Genomic DNA, 15,899 nt, shown 5'->3' with positions numbered 1-15,899 from the left:
TGTCAAACCCGGTACAATGAACCAGATCAGAAAGGAAACTGAGAAAGACCCATCCCTGATGACACCGAACAACATGGTGCTTGGTGGCAGGCCCCGCCAAAAGAGTGAAGTACCAGAGGAAATCAGAGCATACTGGGAACTCAGAGACGAGATTTCAGTATATGATGGAGTGCTTTTCAAATCTCATCAAGTCATTGTTCTCGCATCACTCAGACCCGAGCTCTTACAGAAGATACACAAAGCACACCAAGGCGCCGACAGTAGTATACGAAGAGCCCGGGAATCCGTGTACTGGCCAGGAATGCAAGCAGCACTCAGGCAAACATGCTCCTCATGCGGTGTGTGTTCTCAATACTTAAGTGAACGGCCCCAGGAACCCATGCAGTCACATGCCATAACGTCTCGGCCATGGGAAAGAGTGAGTGCAGATCTGTTTCAACTAAATGGCATTAACTACCTCGTGATTGTGGACGACTACAGTGACTATATCAAACTTGAGCCTTTCAAAAACACATCAGCTGTTGCAGTCATACGAGCCTTGAAGCGAAACTTCGCACGTCACGGCATTCCCGACGAATGCGTGACAGATAACGGTCCGCAGATTGTCAGCCACGAATGCACACGCTTCGCACGTGAATACGGATTCACCAGCATTAGATCATCTCCCTACCACAGTCGAGGAAACGGCAAAGCCGAATCTGCCGTCAAGATTGCGAAAAATATTCTGAAAAAGTCCCGCTTTGAGGACCCATATCTGGCTCTTCTGGCCTATCGAAACACGCCACAACAGGGATGCCAGTACTCACCAGCACAGCGACTCATGTCTCGGAAACTTCGAGGCATCATCCCAGCAGCAGCAAGCCAGCTACTCCCACAGGCCGCATCAGGTCAGGTTGTAATGAGAAACATCGAAGAAAGGAGAGCCCGATCAAAAGCCCATTACGACAAGAGGGCATCAGGCCCACTGAAACCATTTGCCCCAGGAGAAAAGGTATTTCTCAAACCGCGACCAACAAACAAGCCTCAGCCATGGATCTACGGGGAGGTTATCGAACCCACATCGAGATCCTGCGTGATCAAGACGGCAATGGGACCTATTAGACGAAACCATGCCCAAATCCGAGAGGCTAGAACGGAGCCAGCTGAAAGACACACCACCGGGATGGACCAGCTTGAAATCGCATCCACACACTCTGAACAGGAGCAGGAACGACAACCAGCTGACCTTGAGCAAATGGAGCTAGAGAGCAGACTACCTCGAGGATAAGGCGGACTTCGCCGTCCACACATGGAATCAGAAAGCGCGCAATCTAGTGCAGATGAGTGCGGACTTCACCGTTCCTAAAGGACCCGCAAACGGCCGTCAAGGTTCAAAGACTATGTCATGTAGGCTCACAAGCGAGATAAACTGAACTATAATTGATTAGTACACTTATTCATTTACTTATCAGTCCTCTTTCCAAGAGAGAGAGGGTGTTGCACAACTATTGTAATTAGCACCTAAACACTTACACCTCGTTATTCACACCCACCAACCACAATACATGTAATTACCATATCTGCACCTGCACCCGTATATATCTGTGGACAACCTTATTAAAGTGCAGTTTTGAACACGATAAGTAACGATAAGTTTTGAACACGATAAGTAACGGTCAACATGTTGTTCATGTTGCTTGCAAAAGTGCAAGTTCCGAGATAGTAAATATGCTGCTAACGAAGTACAAAGCAGATATAAATGCCTGCGACGGAGAGGGTTGCACTCCAATGCATTTAGCAGCCATGCATGGAACCATTGAAGTTTTAAAAAAGTTGGTTGAACTCAACGCTGATGTCAACTTGAAAGTGGATGGAAAGGATGCGGCTGACTTGGCGCGTATGAACGAAGAAACATAAATCGAGGAATTTCTTAAATCTAAGAGAAGTTCAACCTTGGAGGACTCGGACATTCAATCGGCTCAAAGTAATTCGATTTTACAGGTAAAACTGCTAAAAGAGGCAAAACGCGGTGGAGGGAAATGTTAGTTAATTTATCCCGCACACTGGAAACGTAGATTTTTTAACACATAGTTTTTATTTTACAACTCTACCCTTTGGAGTTAGTTTAGTGGAGACCCACTACCTCCAGTCAGAGAGAAGTCCCAACTCCCTCCTCTCTCTCAAGGCCCTTGGAATGCTCATGGTGGCCCTGAGAGAAGGCCATTTCCCTTCTCTTCATCCATTGTGTGCATCCCCTTCGGTTGTAGGTTTTGGTTTCTTGGTACTCCAGGGGTCCATTGGGCAAAAATATCAATCGAGATATTTCTCTCGCACACGGAAATGCAAATATTGAGAAGATGAAAAAGTAAAGCTAAAAAGGTCCTATAGCTTCCATACAAAATTACAGAATTCCATGTTAAATAAGTTGACAGTTACATAGCACTTTACCAATTTGTTCAACTTTTGCAGGGCTCTTAGATATCTCGGTGATTTAAATTGTGACAGAAAAGATAGCCTTTCCTCCTTCTGCTTTATCTCAAGGGATTAAACAGTCTTTCTCCGCCTCGTATTCAATAACAAGTCTTCCCATATAAAAAAGAAACCAGTCAAATTACTGGAAAATGAAATTTAAAGAAGCCATTGTGTGGCAATTTTTGCAGAGTGCTGATCAATAGACCGTTTGTGATGACTTTAATGCTGTATTTGGGCGATTGAATTTTGCGCTCTCAAAATGGATGGAATAAATCGGTAATCAGACTTCATGTCACACCATCTTGGTCCGTAAATGGGTAGCAGAAAAGTGTCAGGACAAAATGATAATATTTAGTTCTTATTAGCCGAGCGGGAGGTCTTTTTGGGAGAATCTTGACCGAGGTTGCCAGTAACCGCCTCCCGGTTAGCTCAATTGGTTAGAGCGCTGGACTGTTGTGCGGGAGGTCGAGGTCGATGGTTCGAGCCCCGGCCGGACCAACACTCAAGGTCTTAAAATAACTGAGGAGAATGCGCTACCTTTCTATGATATCAAGAAATTAATAGACATTCTAGTCTTCTCGGATAAGGACGAATAAACCGTAGGTCCCGTCTCCTGGATCTAGTAATTAGTTAATTTGGTTAGGCAGGGGACGTTAAAGAACCCAATCACGAGACTACTGTGATGTGGTCTGGCCTGTTTACTAGGAATTGGGGGGAGGGGGCATCTTTAAATAAGTTTCCTTCGATAGTTTGTAAACTGCTGATGCAGTCCGGCTAAAGTCCCCCGAAAAGTGTTGTGATGCGCATTTGATCATATCCACATGTTAATTTGCGCAATATAAATTTTAAATTATTATTCTTATTATTATCATTATTATTACAGACCGAACGGAGTGAGGTCTGTACCAGCGACGAGGTCAAGATTCTCCCATACAGACCTACCTAGCTCGGTTAACAAGATGTTTAGTACATGACTGTGTCTTATATGCCAATTTTTTATATTCTTTGTACCCTTCTTTTCTAGACGGTCTAGATGCCGGTCTAGATGGGAAAATCTAGACCGCTTTCAATATTGATTTCAGCCAATCAAATTCGTGAATTCGGTAGTTCCCAGTCTTTGTGAGAGACAGCCATTTAATAAACGGGCATCCTACCCCAGGAGGGGTACGTTGAAGTCCTAAATGTAATCACTTTCCTAAATGTAATAAATTCCTAAATGTAATAAGACTTGGTCCTAAATGTAATAAAGTCCTAAATGTAATAAGATTTTGTCCTAAATGTAATAAAGTCCTAAATGTAATAACATTTGGTCCTAAATGTAATAAGTCTCCAATGCAATAGTTTAACTGTGCTTGTGCATCCACATTGAGATGTTTAAGTGACAACTGTTGCACCAGAGAATCCTCTGACCAAAATTCATGGCGTGTTGTGGGCTCTCTCGCTGATTTTAATCAGGGTCTTTTTTTTGCTTGAGATGTAGGCCGAGAAGCATTGGCTACAAACCTTCATACTGATGTGCTTTTGGCATCAAAGTGACAGATCCCAAAACAATAGAACGCTGACCAATACGGCCATCTTGACCGAACAGTCTACTTGCAAGTAATTTTTCACGGAAAAAAATGCGTTGTTTTTTTAAGTAACAGCGGATAACGGAAAATAGTGTCCTTGTTTCACGTATCTCGACTGGCACATCATTCCCAGTTCACGGCTTTTAACTTTTTACAACCATGAGTCACAGCAATTAAAAACAGCCAATCACGTTTCACTGAAATCCCCCACATTTACATTTAGACGTGGAGACAAGACGGCCGAGACGAAATTATTCGTCTGACCATTTTTACTAATGCAAATTTAAAAGACAGAAACCGGCGACTAGTTGTTGAAGAATCATCGCATGAAAACTGAAAACTCTTAACCTTGGGATCCTATAGAAATTTATGAGAAGACAAATCCGAATTTGCGGAAGCATTGTAGCAGTTGTAAACGAACGATGAAGTTGATTTAATATTACCACTGGTGTTGTTTACCCATTCAGACTAGGAACAATCTAGGACGTGTGAAAGAACTGAAGCAGAAACTGTTTCCAAACAGAATCTACATACACTTCAACATTGCCCAAATTCAGGGACGCAACCCGTTAATCGACAGCAGACAAAGGCGTATTCTTTGCTTTTTCTTCTCAATACATAGGACATTGTATTTTAATTTCTCTTCAGCGTCTTCCAAAATATACCACAAGCTGTGGTGGACATTATGTTGGAAGAAATCAAAAGTGATGACGCAGGAATATTGGCAGCTGAATGCTTTTAACTATGTTCACATAGATAACCATTTTGAATGTGCTGATCAGCAGCTTCTTTTCATTTACACCTGTTAAATGTAAGTCACTGAGTATATAATTTGATGCAGATCCACGCAGTACTTTTTTTCTTTGTTGGATTTTTTGCATGAATTTCAAGATCAAGAGAACACAATTGTTCCCAATTATCTTCTCTTGGGGAGAAAAATCATCTCATCGCTATTCATATAACCACGAAAATATTCGACAATTTGAAAACAATAACTTTCTGAAGAGCTGTCACAAGTTTCGAATAGCGAAACGAAATGTGCATGCTAACAAGGTCTGATCTAAAAAGTAAAGACAAAAAATTCATATCCAAGCCCGCAAATTGTCCGACCTACCATTCTACAGACTTCATTATCCAAGTTCTTAATTTGGTTCATGACTTGTACCTCCATCACTGATCACACAAGTATAACGTTATCACATTTTTCCAAAATCTATTGTACTCAAGAGTCTGAGCCAGTGACAAATGGAGTTATTGGTCAGCGTAGTCATTGTTTTGCGAGCTGTCATTAGATGCTGTTAGTATAACGGTCTCCAGGCAATGCTACTCCACTTGCGACTAGTAGGTAAAAAGATGCTTGTTGATATCAGCGAGCCCGCAATGTGACATGAATACTGGTCAGAGGATTTTTTGTGCAACAGCTGTCACTTTAACACCTCAATGAGGATGTCCGCTATAACAATAACGCACTAGCGCAGTCAAACGATTGCATTAAAGGCTTATTACATCTAGGACCAAATATATACATATACATACATACATACATACCTACATAACCTTTATCAACGTGTCTAGTCGTTCTAGTGCCTGTAAGCACTAATAGGGGACACCCTAAAACTACATTTTATCATTAAAACAGATTAAAAATACTCTAAAACTAGTATACTAATTAATGGCACTACTGGACATCCTAAAACAACATTACATCATTTAAAAAAAAAAAATATATATATATATATATATATATGTAAATACTTTAAAACCTTAAAAAATCCCTAAGATATGCGCGCATTCAGTTACCAAGAACATAAGCGGTATTTCCACCCACATCCTTCCAGAAATGATGTTACATCCTTCTTACGTATCATAGTCCTAAAGGATGCCAAATTTTCAATATTTCTCTCCCCCTTGCTTAGTTTTGACCACAATTGTGGTCCGAGAAATCTGAGAGAATGTCTTCCATAGGTAATAGTATTAAACCGAGGTAAGACAAAATCCGCATTTCTTAGGTTATATCTCTTAGTATTGTCCTCATTGATATTTAAAATATCTGCAATTTGGTCCATAGTTAATTTGTTTTTAACTTTAAACATAAAAATGAGTATATCTTGCAACCTCCTGTTTAGTAAAGTAGTTAACTTAGCTCTTTTCAGCAAGGTTTCGTAACGTTCTGTGGTAGTATTGTACACTAGTCTCAAGGCTCTTTCTTGTAGACGCTCCAATTTACGACTATCTGTTGCCGTGCAAAAATGCCACACTAGGTGGCAGTAGGTAAGATGTGGCAAGATAGCTTATTTGTACAAAAGTAGCTTGGCATTTACTGGGATAAGATTCTTGAGCCTACTTAATATTCCGATCACCCCACCAACTTTCTTACCCACACTACGTATATGATCTCTAAAATTTAGGTTTTCATCTAGGTTTACACCCAGGATCTTGATGGATTGTGACTGTTGCACTTTTTCACCACCAATATCCAGATCAATGTTCCTTTCTCCTTTCGGATTTCCCAGAAACATAGCCTGATATTTATCGCAATTAACTTTTAAAAGATTATCTTGATACCATTTGGTCATTCTCTCACCATTGTCCACCAGAATCTTCTCCGCGATTTTCGTAGATTCATTTGCTACAAAGACCTGATGATCATCCGCATACATCGAGACGTAAGCGTCAGATATTATGTTAGGCATATCATTCTGGAAAATGTTCTTCATAAGTGGTCCAAACGTAGACATCCCCTCTTCAACATAACCCAGTCACTTGTTACAGAACTTATCCTTAATCTATTCTCTCTTCCCTGAAAATATGATCGTATGAGTTGTATGGCTTTATCAGAGAACTTGTAGGCCTGCAGCTTATTTTTGAGGAACCGAGGGCTAAGAGAGTCAAAAGCCTTGCTCATATCCGATGACAATATGCCGACAATTTTCTTACTGTCTAGTTCCGCTCTCCATGTTTCGGTCATCCTTATCAGCGTAGTCTCACAGCTTTTCTTTGCACGATAGGCAGTGATAGCATCACTGAGTCTGTCATCCATAAACTTACTGACTTGTTGGGCCAGCAATACTTCATAGACTTTATTCACACATGGCAGCACCGTAATAGGTCTATAGTTGATATCCCTTTGTTTATCATCCTTCTTATATACCGCTATCCATTCTCCACGCTTAAACTTTGCTATCCATTCTCCATTTCTGATCGCCTGATTAACAATCACAGCAAGAGATGGAGCCAACTCTTTTGCGCCCCCTTTAAGGATCCTGGGGTCCATCCTATCATAACCGCTAGACTTGTTTGGGTTTAGGTCGCTCATGATTTTTTAGAATTCTTCACAGGTAATTTCGCAAAATTCAAAGTGATTTTCATGTAGATCTTTCTGGTAGAGATTAGTGGAAATGTTGAGACTGAAGACAGTTGTGATTCATGAAATCACTCTCCGTACTGTCATTTACGTGGTCCCCTCCAATTCCTTCAGACATCGTGAAGAAGAATTTAGCAAAGTGGTTAGCTACTTTGAATTGATCCACTTCCAACACATCATTAACCTTCAAGCAGATATCACCACTGTTACCGCGTTTGTTCCTGAGGTCAGTGAAAGGTCTGAACGTTCTGTAGAACGTTCTTGGATCAGAATTGATGTTATCTGATACTTTATTCCAATAGCACCTGATAACTTTCCGTCTTTCTCTAGTGGCCACGTTGCGCCACTTCCTCTTCAACTCAAAATTCTCAGGTGTGGGATTTTTACTGAATTTTTTAAGAGAAGTGTCTTTTAGCTTTAATAGCATTTTTCCACTCCCCCGTCATGTATGGTACATTGTGCGCCCTCACTTTCATATCCCTGGCGGGTAGATGCTCATCAACGATCTTATTTAATAGTGCTTCCCAATACTCGTACTGTTCATCAACAGATTCAAAACCCTCACCCACCTGCCAAGGGGCCATTTCCAGATCCTCTTTGAACTTCTCTTCATCAAGGTTCTCATAGCTACGCACCTTCAGAATTCTGTTCTTGTGTTGCACTGCTTTTTCTTTCAGCGACGCATAAACCATATGATCATCACTAATTTCTGGGTTATACACACCTCCTTCACGAAAAACCTGTGGTTGGTTTGTTAGAATAACATCCAGCAGAGTGGAACTGTTCTCTGTGATCCTCGTAGGTTCCTTGATCAGACATTCCAAGTCAAACACTTCCTCAAGATCACACAAGATTTTTCCTTCCTTCTCTCCAGGTCTGAGCTTATTGAGATTCAAATCTCCCATGATAACAAAGAACTGTCTCCGAAGGGATATCCAGGAAACGATTTCATATAATTCCCTTTCCAGAGTTTCATAATAGTTCTACCCCATTCACTTTAGGAGATCTATAGATGTCCATAACGATAACATCTTTACTGCCAAATTTTGATTGGATTAGTAGAACCTCAATTGTCTGGAACACCTTTGGTTGCTTTAAACGTTTTGATGGAAGTACAGATGAAAAATATGCCATCAGACCTCCTCCACCCTTGTCACGGTCATTTCTGTAGAAATGATAGTTGTTCATAGCAAACTGACTATTTGGGTATGTTCCATCTATCTTAGTCTCCCCTAAGAAGACCACCTTTGCCTTGAATTGCTCAACCAGCATCCTGATCTCCTCGATTTTGTTTTGAAGGCTGTTAACATTTAAATGGATCACCAGAATTTCTCTAGAGTCTTTCTTTCTCCGTTGCACAACTACTGGTTCTGCATCTTTCCATGCTAGTGGACTTGTATGAGGGCTATGGCACATTGAGTCCGTAGTGTCAGTATCAGAATTAACGTGAGGGTTAGTACCTGTGAGCGAAATAGAGCTTGGATCCCATGGAAGAGTAGCAAAGAGGCAAATTACACGCATCCATGATCTATTCAAGCTGGATTCATACCGATGGTAGTCCTTCAGTGTTAGGCCGGCGCACTTGTAGTGATAAAGAAGTTGACACCTATGGCAGCTCTATGATTTCTAGCAACTGTTTTCTCGCATGTCTTACATTTCGGCTTAGCAATGGTTCTGGTACCAGTAACAGGGCCTGGATTTGGACAGACATCTCCACTCAGGGCTAACCTAGTTAACTGGAAACTGGCCATAGTTTTCTGGTGATGATTCAGCCTTGAACTCAAATAGACTTTTCCCTTGCCTTTGAATCCAAGATGTCGGCTACGACTGCCACATGTTGAGAGATGATATTCCGTGCAGTTTGGTCCTCAAATGGCGGGGATTGACGTTCCAATAGCTCGCTCAATATTAAGATTGCATTTAAGGTCATAAGAAAACATAGACTGATAAGAAACGGCTGAAAATAGCAGAAAAGTTACGATACTCAAAAGCTTACGCCCGACCGCCATAACGACAGACGTAAGCCTTAATGTAAGTGTTATTACATTAAGGACTTTATTACATTTTGGACCAAATGTCAGTATACTTAGGGCTTTATTACATTTAGGACCAAATGTTATTATATTTAGGACTTTATTACATTTAGGAAAGTTAATATATTTAGGACTTCAACAGGGTAAAGTAATCTATTTTTTTTTGAAAGGGGATAAACTTGTTTGAATCTTTTTCCTCTTTTATCTACAACAGCGACAACAACAATAAAAAACCTCAATCATTTTCAAGTTATAACTCACACGTAGTTGCTGTGGAATGTAATCAAACAGCTGGCCTGCTTTTTTGTAACCATATGTAGAAGTTGTAACTGCACCAGTTGACTGAATAATAACCAAGCCTTCCTGCGATCCTGTGTACGCAGGCCACTCATGCTGAATGTACACCACCTGCTGATTGGTTACCGCCTAAAAACCAAACGTAATATAATAAATTTCACACCTACCAACACATAGCATTAAATAGGGACCGTATCTTTATCATATGAATCGTTTGAAATGGGGAGCGGGGATGGCGCAGTGGTGAGAGCACTCACCTCCCACCACTCTGGCCCGAGTTTGGTTCTCGGATCCTTACCTAGCGTCACATGTGGGTTTAGTTTGTCATTAGTTCTTGTCCTTTCTCTGGGGGTTTTTCTCCGGGTCTTCCGGTCTTCCTCCCTTCGCAAAAACTAACATTCCAAATTCCAATTCGATCTGGAAACAGTGGACAAGAAGAGCCACCCAGCGGGATGTCCATCGTTTAATTATTTATCTAAGTGGTAATATCAACTAAGTTGAAATTGTAACTTGGCCACCATAAAGAGTTTTAAAGTATTAAATCCTTTTGCACTTTAATGTTCATTATTATTAGGAACTTTTTGCCTACCAAAGAAGTTTTTTCCTTGATATACCATTCAAGGTGGGTTTTTCTTTTGTTAGAATAAATCATCGAGTATCATAGAGTAAGCGATGGCAAGAAGTGGAATTTGTGCAGAGACCTTTTTACGTAAAGTCTTTAAAACTGCTTTTGTAACTTATTTTGATTTTCCTACTCTCTCATAAATTTATATTTCAGAAACTAACTCCTCTCTCAAATCCAAACATACCAGTCATCCTTCCATGATTGCACGCCATTTGCCTCCCACGAACGATGGTGAAAATTGCCAACAATGATATCGTTAGTTAAAGTGTATCTCACCGACAACAGACGACACTTCTATCCTTTGGACTTACCTGAGGAAGTATCGCAGTATTTTTTTTCCTTTCAAGATCGATAGATTCACCTTTAGTTGGAGACCAAATGGTCGTTCAAGGTTAGCCTTCGTTGATATAGGAACTTTATAAAGGCTGATACTTGCTAAAAGGATGTAGCATCGTAACACGATGCCCCACTTTACTTAAAAAAAAACTTCCCTTTAAAATGCCACCTGTAGATTTTGACTGAATGACAAAACATTATAGCCTTGTCATAGTATAAAAAAGGAGACTCACTTTCATATCAAATAAAATGTGTCAAAACCCTTTTTATTTCGTCCTTTGCTAAAGACGCACATCCGGTTCTTTGCAATTAATTTCTCGAGAGTTTCAAAACTCTCTCTATTGATTTTTTCATAACCATAAGGGAAAACACTCCTAAGAACTAAAAAAATTGTCGCAGATTAAGACGATAGCTTAAGAAGGGAGCGTAAAGTCAAGTTATCATAGCGTGCCGTCGAACATTATTCAACCTGTGCGTACAAGACTTAGACAAGGCAGGTCCTACCAGCGAATGATGTTTTGAAACTATTTGTTTGTAGATTGGAGTAAACATCCAAGCTGTCAAGTTCTGAGTCTAAGAATTAAAACTTTGGAAAATAACGTTTCAACCAGTATTATGTCCCGTAACCGAAGTGTTGCTTGGAACCTTGGCCACCATCTTACGAATGCAAATATGGCGTCTAATTTGAGTTGCTATTGTTTTGGACCCACTAGCCTCCCACACATGTAATAATCCTTTTGTCTTTCCACGCGAAGACGAGGCTAGTGAGTCCAGTACAATGGCAATTCAAATTGGACGCCATATTTCCATTCGCTGTTTACAACTGTATCGAGAGGCTACAGTTACAATGGGGCCAAATTCTCCATAATTGTAGTTTAAAATTACAGTAAGACTGTTGATGTCGGGGCTCATGTTAAAATTAGCTGTTTTCTGTTCCAGAACATTTTTTTTTCATATCAGTTGGTTAGAAAACGCATTTCCAAATTTAATTCAGCATCGAAGTTAAAATTGAACAATTAAACATCCGCTTTAAACAATTAAACCTGCTTATATATTAGTCATGAATTATCCAGAACTTTAACCAAGTAGAGTCCCTTTTTTTGGGAAAATCTAAGGCTTATAGCGACGTTTGGAGAAAAAGTCGAACATCCTTTGAACAGCGGACAATTACAACTCCTCGGGTCTAGTAGCACGTTCACGAGAGCGAAATAATAAGGAACGTTCTGTTTTGTAATGCTGTGAGCATCCATGGCATATTAGAAAATAAATAACATTAGCTTTCTGCAAGAAAAGAATTGAACCTTTTGTGGTACAATTAATAAAGTAAGAAATTTTGATGGAAGAATAGCATGTCGTAAACACAAAACTCTGATAAAGTATCATTACAGCTCAGAGAGATTTTCAGTTTGAAGAAAGGAAAACAATACTTATTCAATCGTTTTTCTGTTAAAACACACGATACAGTACATTTCCGAGTATGTTATTCATTAATGGGGAATCCCTCAGCAGAGCGTAAGGAGAAGTAACCCAAGCCTTCTGTAAACTGGACGCTAGAAGCAATTTGGTTTTCATTAAATCATGTACGTTCTTATTACTTTTTAGCGATCATTCTTGAGAAATGTGCACTTGTTGCATTTTTCTGGTAAATACTGACAAGAGGCGAACAAGGAAAGACATCAGTTTATTCATGTATGGTTCAAGATGGTAGAACACCGAACACGTGTGACTACAATACTGTACTCAGGGTTACCAAAAAGATTTTAGGTAAGCGGACTGTGATACAAAGTAGGCTGCACTGAACAGTCTCATTTACGTTAGTGTGTTATATCCATGGTGTAAATTGAGGCCAAATTACTAGGAATAGATCATCGGATAATATGCTGGTGTCAATTTGCTGGTCTCTCAAGACCTGCTGCCAACTTGGACAAAAAATAACTGAAACTCGTGGGGATGAGGTTGTTTGTAACTGACTGAGGAGCCCCCCTGGGGACCGGTTTGCTTCAGAGGGGTTAGGCTGTGTCTAAATCCAACCAGCTAGAAGAACAGAAGAATAATGGAAACAAGCTTTCAAGTTGTGCGGTTTTAAGAAGTTGTTGGCTGTTTCAATATGGTCTAACAACATTATCGAACAAAAAAGAACGTTTTTGTTTACCTTACATGTTAAAAATACAGTGGAGAGGCACTTATTCAATAAACTCTAATGAGGCTGTTTCCTTCACATTTGTAGCTCATGAGATTGATATTTAACAATTATTCGCTGAAGGCAAGGTGAATATCACTGAATAATCCCCAATATGAATTTAAGGGGATTATTTGACAACATTCACCGAACCTGAGGCGAATAATTGTTTTAGTATAATTTCAGAGCTGAACAACAGAGAAATTTCAAAAATCATAACATTTTATTAACATTTATTAACATTTTATTTTAACATTCTATATAAACCATGTGGAGAGGTTTATATAGCGTCAGATAAGGAACCGCTCGACCAATCAGATTGCTGGAAACTCTTTGCTCAGCTCTGAAATTATACTAATATCCAATATTAATATTATTAATATTATTACTATTAATAATGATATTTATAGCTTTTGCTTACTGCTGTTGATGCTAAGACTTATGCTTGCTGAGGTAAACCAGAGTTTTAACACTTAAACTCTCATAAATGATCAAGACAGAATTTCTCCTCATATTCTCAATTCAATATCATGCAATCAAGTGATGAGAATGAAGAAAAATATCAATTAGGTGATGCAATATCAAATTCTCTGAACCAAAATCAGAATAATTATACAGCAGACAGTCAAGAGAATTTATTAAAAGATCACATGAGTGAAAAGGTTTAATAGTTTTGGCATGAGAGCGCATTGCCTTGTGGGATCTTGGATAGCTTGGAAAATACTACCACCCAAAAGAATAGGTTGTAGACAAACTCAGCTTAGGTTTGGTGTATTCACAGATTTTATTTAATACAGTAGTTCTACACATTCCTGTCACACTAGTTAATAATGCCTTAGAATCAATCTAAAGGAAAATTTTCCTTCTCTCCAGTCTCAACCCCTAACACCCAAGCCTCTGTATGCAGCCTAACATCAGTATGCATATTCTCGACACTGTTCTCTATACATTTCCTAAGTTGCTGACAAGGAGAATTTGCGTAACAATCAAGAAATTCTTTCATTGGTGATCATTTTCTTTATTCTCCTGACCTTAATGTGTGAGTCAGAGGTGATATTGTAAGGGGAAACCGCCTCCCGGTTAGCTCAGTTGCTTAGAGCGCCGGATTGTGTTGTGCGGGAGGTTGAGGGTTGGAGCCCCGGCCGGACCAATACTTATGGTCTTAAAATAACTGAAGAGAATTTGCTACCTTTCTATAATATCAAGAAATGGATAGATATTCTAGTCTTCTTGGATAAGGATGAATGAACTGTAGACCCCGTCTCCTGCAGGGTTAGGGGTAGGAGACGAAAATTTCCCACGCACGAGAGGCTGTGTGGTTGATGTCCTCCCCTGGGGTTGGGCAGGCGGGAAGGTGAGATTGTTACATGGACTGAAGCGGCTGCCACACGCGCCTGATAATGCTGACGTCCGATCCCAACCTTATCATTGTAACTAAAACACACCTGTTGTTTAAAGTGCTTAGACTTTACTAGAACTGATGCTTAAGTGTCAAATGTTTAACCCTATTGGCTGGAGAAACAGCTTAGCATTTGGGATCAAATTGATGCATTTAATTTTTAGGAATTGTGCATACATTTTTCTTTAGACTTCTACTACAACTTAAGAAAGCCACGATTGATTGTTAGACTCACTATCCTTGTCAGCACCTTAGGAAATTGTTAGAGAACAGTATAGAGAATGTTCATACTGATGTTGGGGTGTTGAGAATCAAATGTTTAGCCTTGTCAACAATATTTTCAATCAAAAGAAAACACTATGGTGATACTGACCTTTTCCAAGAATTTACATCTAGGTCTATGCAGAATACAACTTGTCAGATCTCAATACAACTAGCTGAAGTGTTGAGATTTACAAAGCATTTTAGGTCAAATTTGTTTCAGAGGTCTTATTTGTAGTTGCGAAGAGATCTCAAACAAAAGAAAGTACAAATCAAACTTATCTAACATATTTTTGACCCAAAATACATTTATAAAGACAACATACACAAGCTTTCCCATTGTGTAGTCACATTTTCTGAGGCACCACAGTTCATATTGGCCAAAGCAACAAGACCACAGAGCATGAAAATATTCCTGTCAAGTAATTCCATTGTAGAGCTTGACAAAGGGACATGTAGGAAATATCACCAACTGGTGGTTTTTTCTAAGAGGGTGGCAAAAGGTTGATACATGATGGATGAGTAAGGCCAGAATTAAAATATGAAGCTTGAATTTCAAAGAAAAGCAATCATGCTATGAAAGTGTGTGGCTCAATTTTCCTCCTGAAACCTATGTGACCTGTGAATTTTCACTGTAATTTTGAAAAAAAACCTCAAGATTTTCCTGAAGCTTTGTACAGAAGAAGAGAGAAATTTGAAAATTCTTTTCTCTTAGATAAGTGACAAGTTTCCTAAAATTTGAGGTGCAAATGAGATCAGAACCCCAGCTTTTCAAGATCCTACCGATCAGCTGGACCTAGTTGCTCGAAGGCAATTTAGCATCAACCCAACTTTAGTTAAATTTAAACGTAGGTTCCTTTATTTCTTTGTTTTAAAGCCTTTTGAGATAATTTTCCTAATCTTTTTAAGAGCATTCAATAATCATAACCAAGACAAAGAGAATTATACTAAATTTTCTTCCACAGCTTTCACATCTGAGATCAGATTTCACCCAAATCTTGGCTTATCTTAACCTGGCATTGAACAACCCCACCCAGAGGGTCAAGACAAGAGAAAATGAAAATATCCCATTGCAGTGATCATGATTCTGAGGCACTGTGATACCTAACAGGAACATGCAGTACAATATTAATAAAAAGTATAGAGAAGACAAGTGATCAGATTAAAGAAAAATATCAATTAAGGGGATTATAGGTTGATCTGATACCAAATTCTCCAAACAAACATTATAAGAATTGGACAACAGACAGTAAGGAGAATAGTGGTACTAATGAGATCTTGGAAATTCAAGGGTTGAGCTGAGCTGATTTTGGTTTCTATCATCATTTCCCTCTGGCATGTAGTATTTTCTGAGCCAGTCATGATCCTATTAGTTAGAGAAACAAC

At 39.4% G+C, this 15,899-nt stretch overlaps 1 protein-coding gene and 1 pseudogene across 3 annotated transcripts in view; one reads left to right on the top strand and one right to left on the bottom strand.

Annotated features, from left to right (window-relative positions):
• The window catches only part of LOC148739465 (ankyrin repeat domain-containing protein 55-like), a 7,171-nt pseudogene extending 5,146 nt beyond the window's left edge, over positions 1 to 2,025 (top strand).
• Positions 1 to 15,899, bottom strand: part of LOC111326053 (uncharacterized) — a 58,995-nt gene that overhangs the window by 42,152 nt on the left and 944 nt on the right. For all 3 annotated transcript variants that reach the window (XM_088748206.1, XM_088748207.1, XM_088748204.1), the window contains exon 3: positions 9,678 to 9,842. The gene's annotated coding sequence lies outside the window, so the exon portion shown is untranslated. The remainder of the gene's footprint in view (positions 1 to 9,677; positions 9,843 to 15,899) is intronic.

The sequence above is a fragment of the Stylophora pistillata genome, chromosome 2, assembly GCF_964205215.1.
Source record: "Stylophora pistillata chromosome 2, jaStyPist1.2, whole genome shotgun sequence".
Taxonomy (NCBI): Eukaryota; Metazoa; Cnidaria; class Anthozoa; order Scleractinia; family Pocilloporidae; genus Stylophora; species Stylophora pistillata.
Note: the sequence above shows the minus strand (reverse complement) of the source record. Positions and strands in the feature narration are given on the sequence as shown.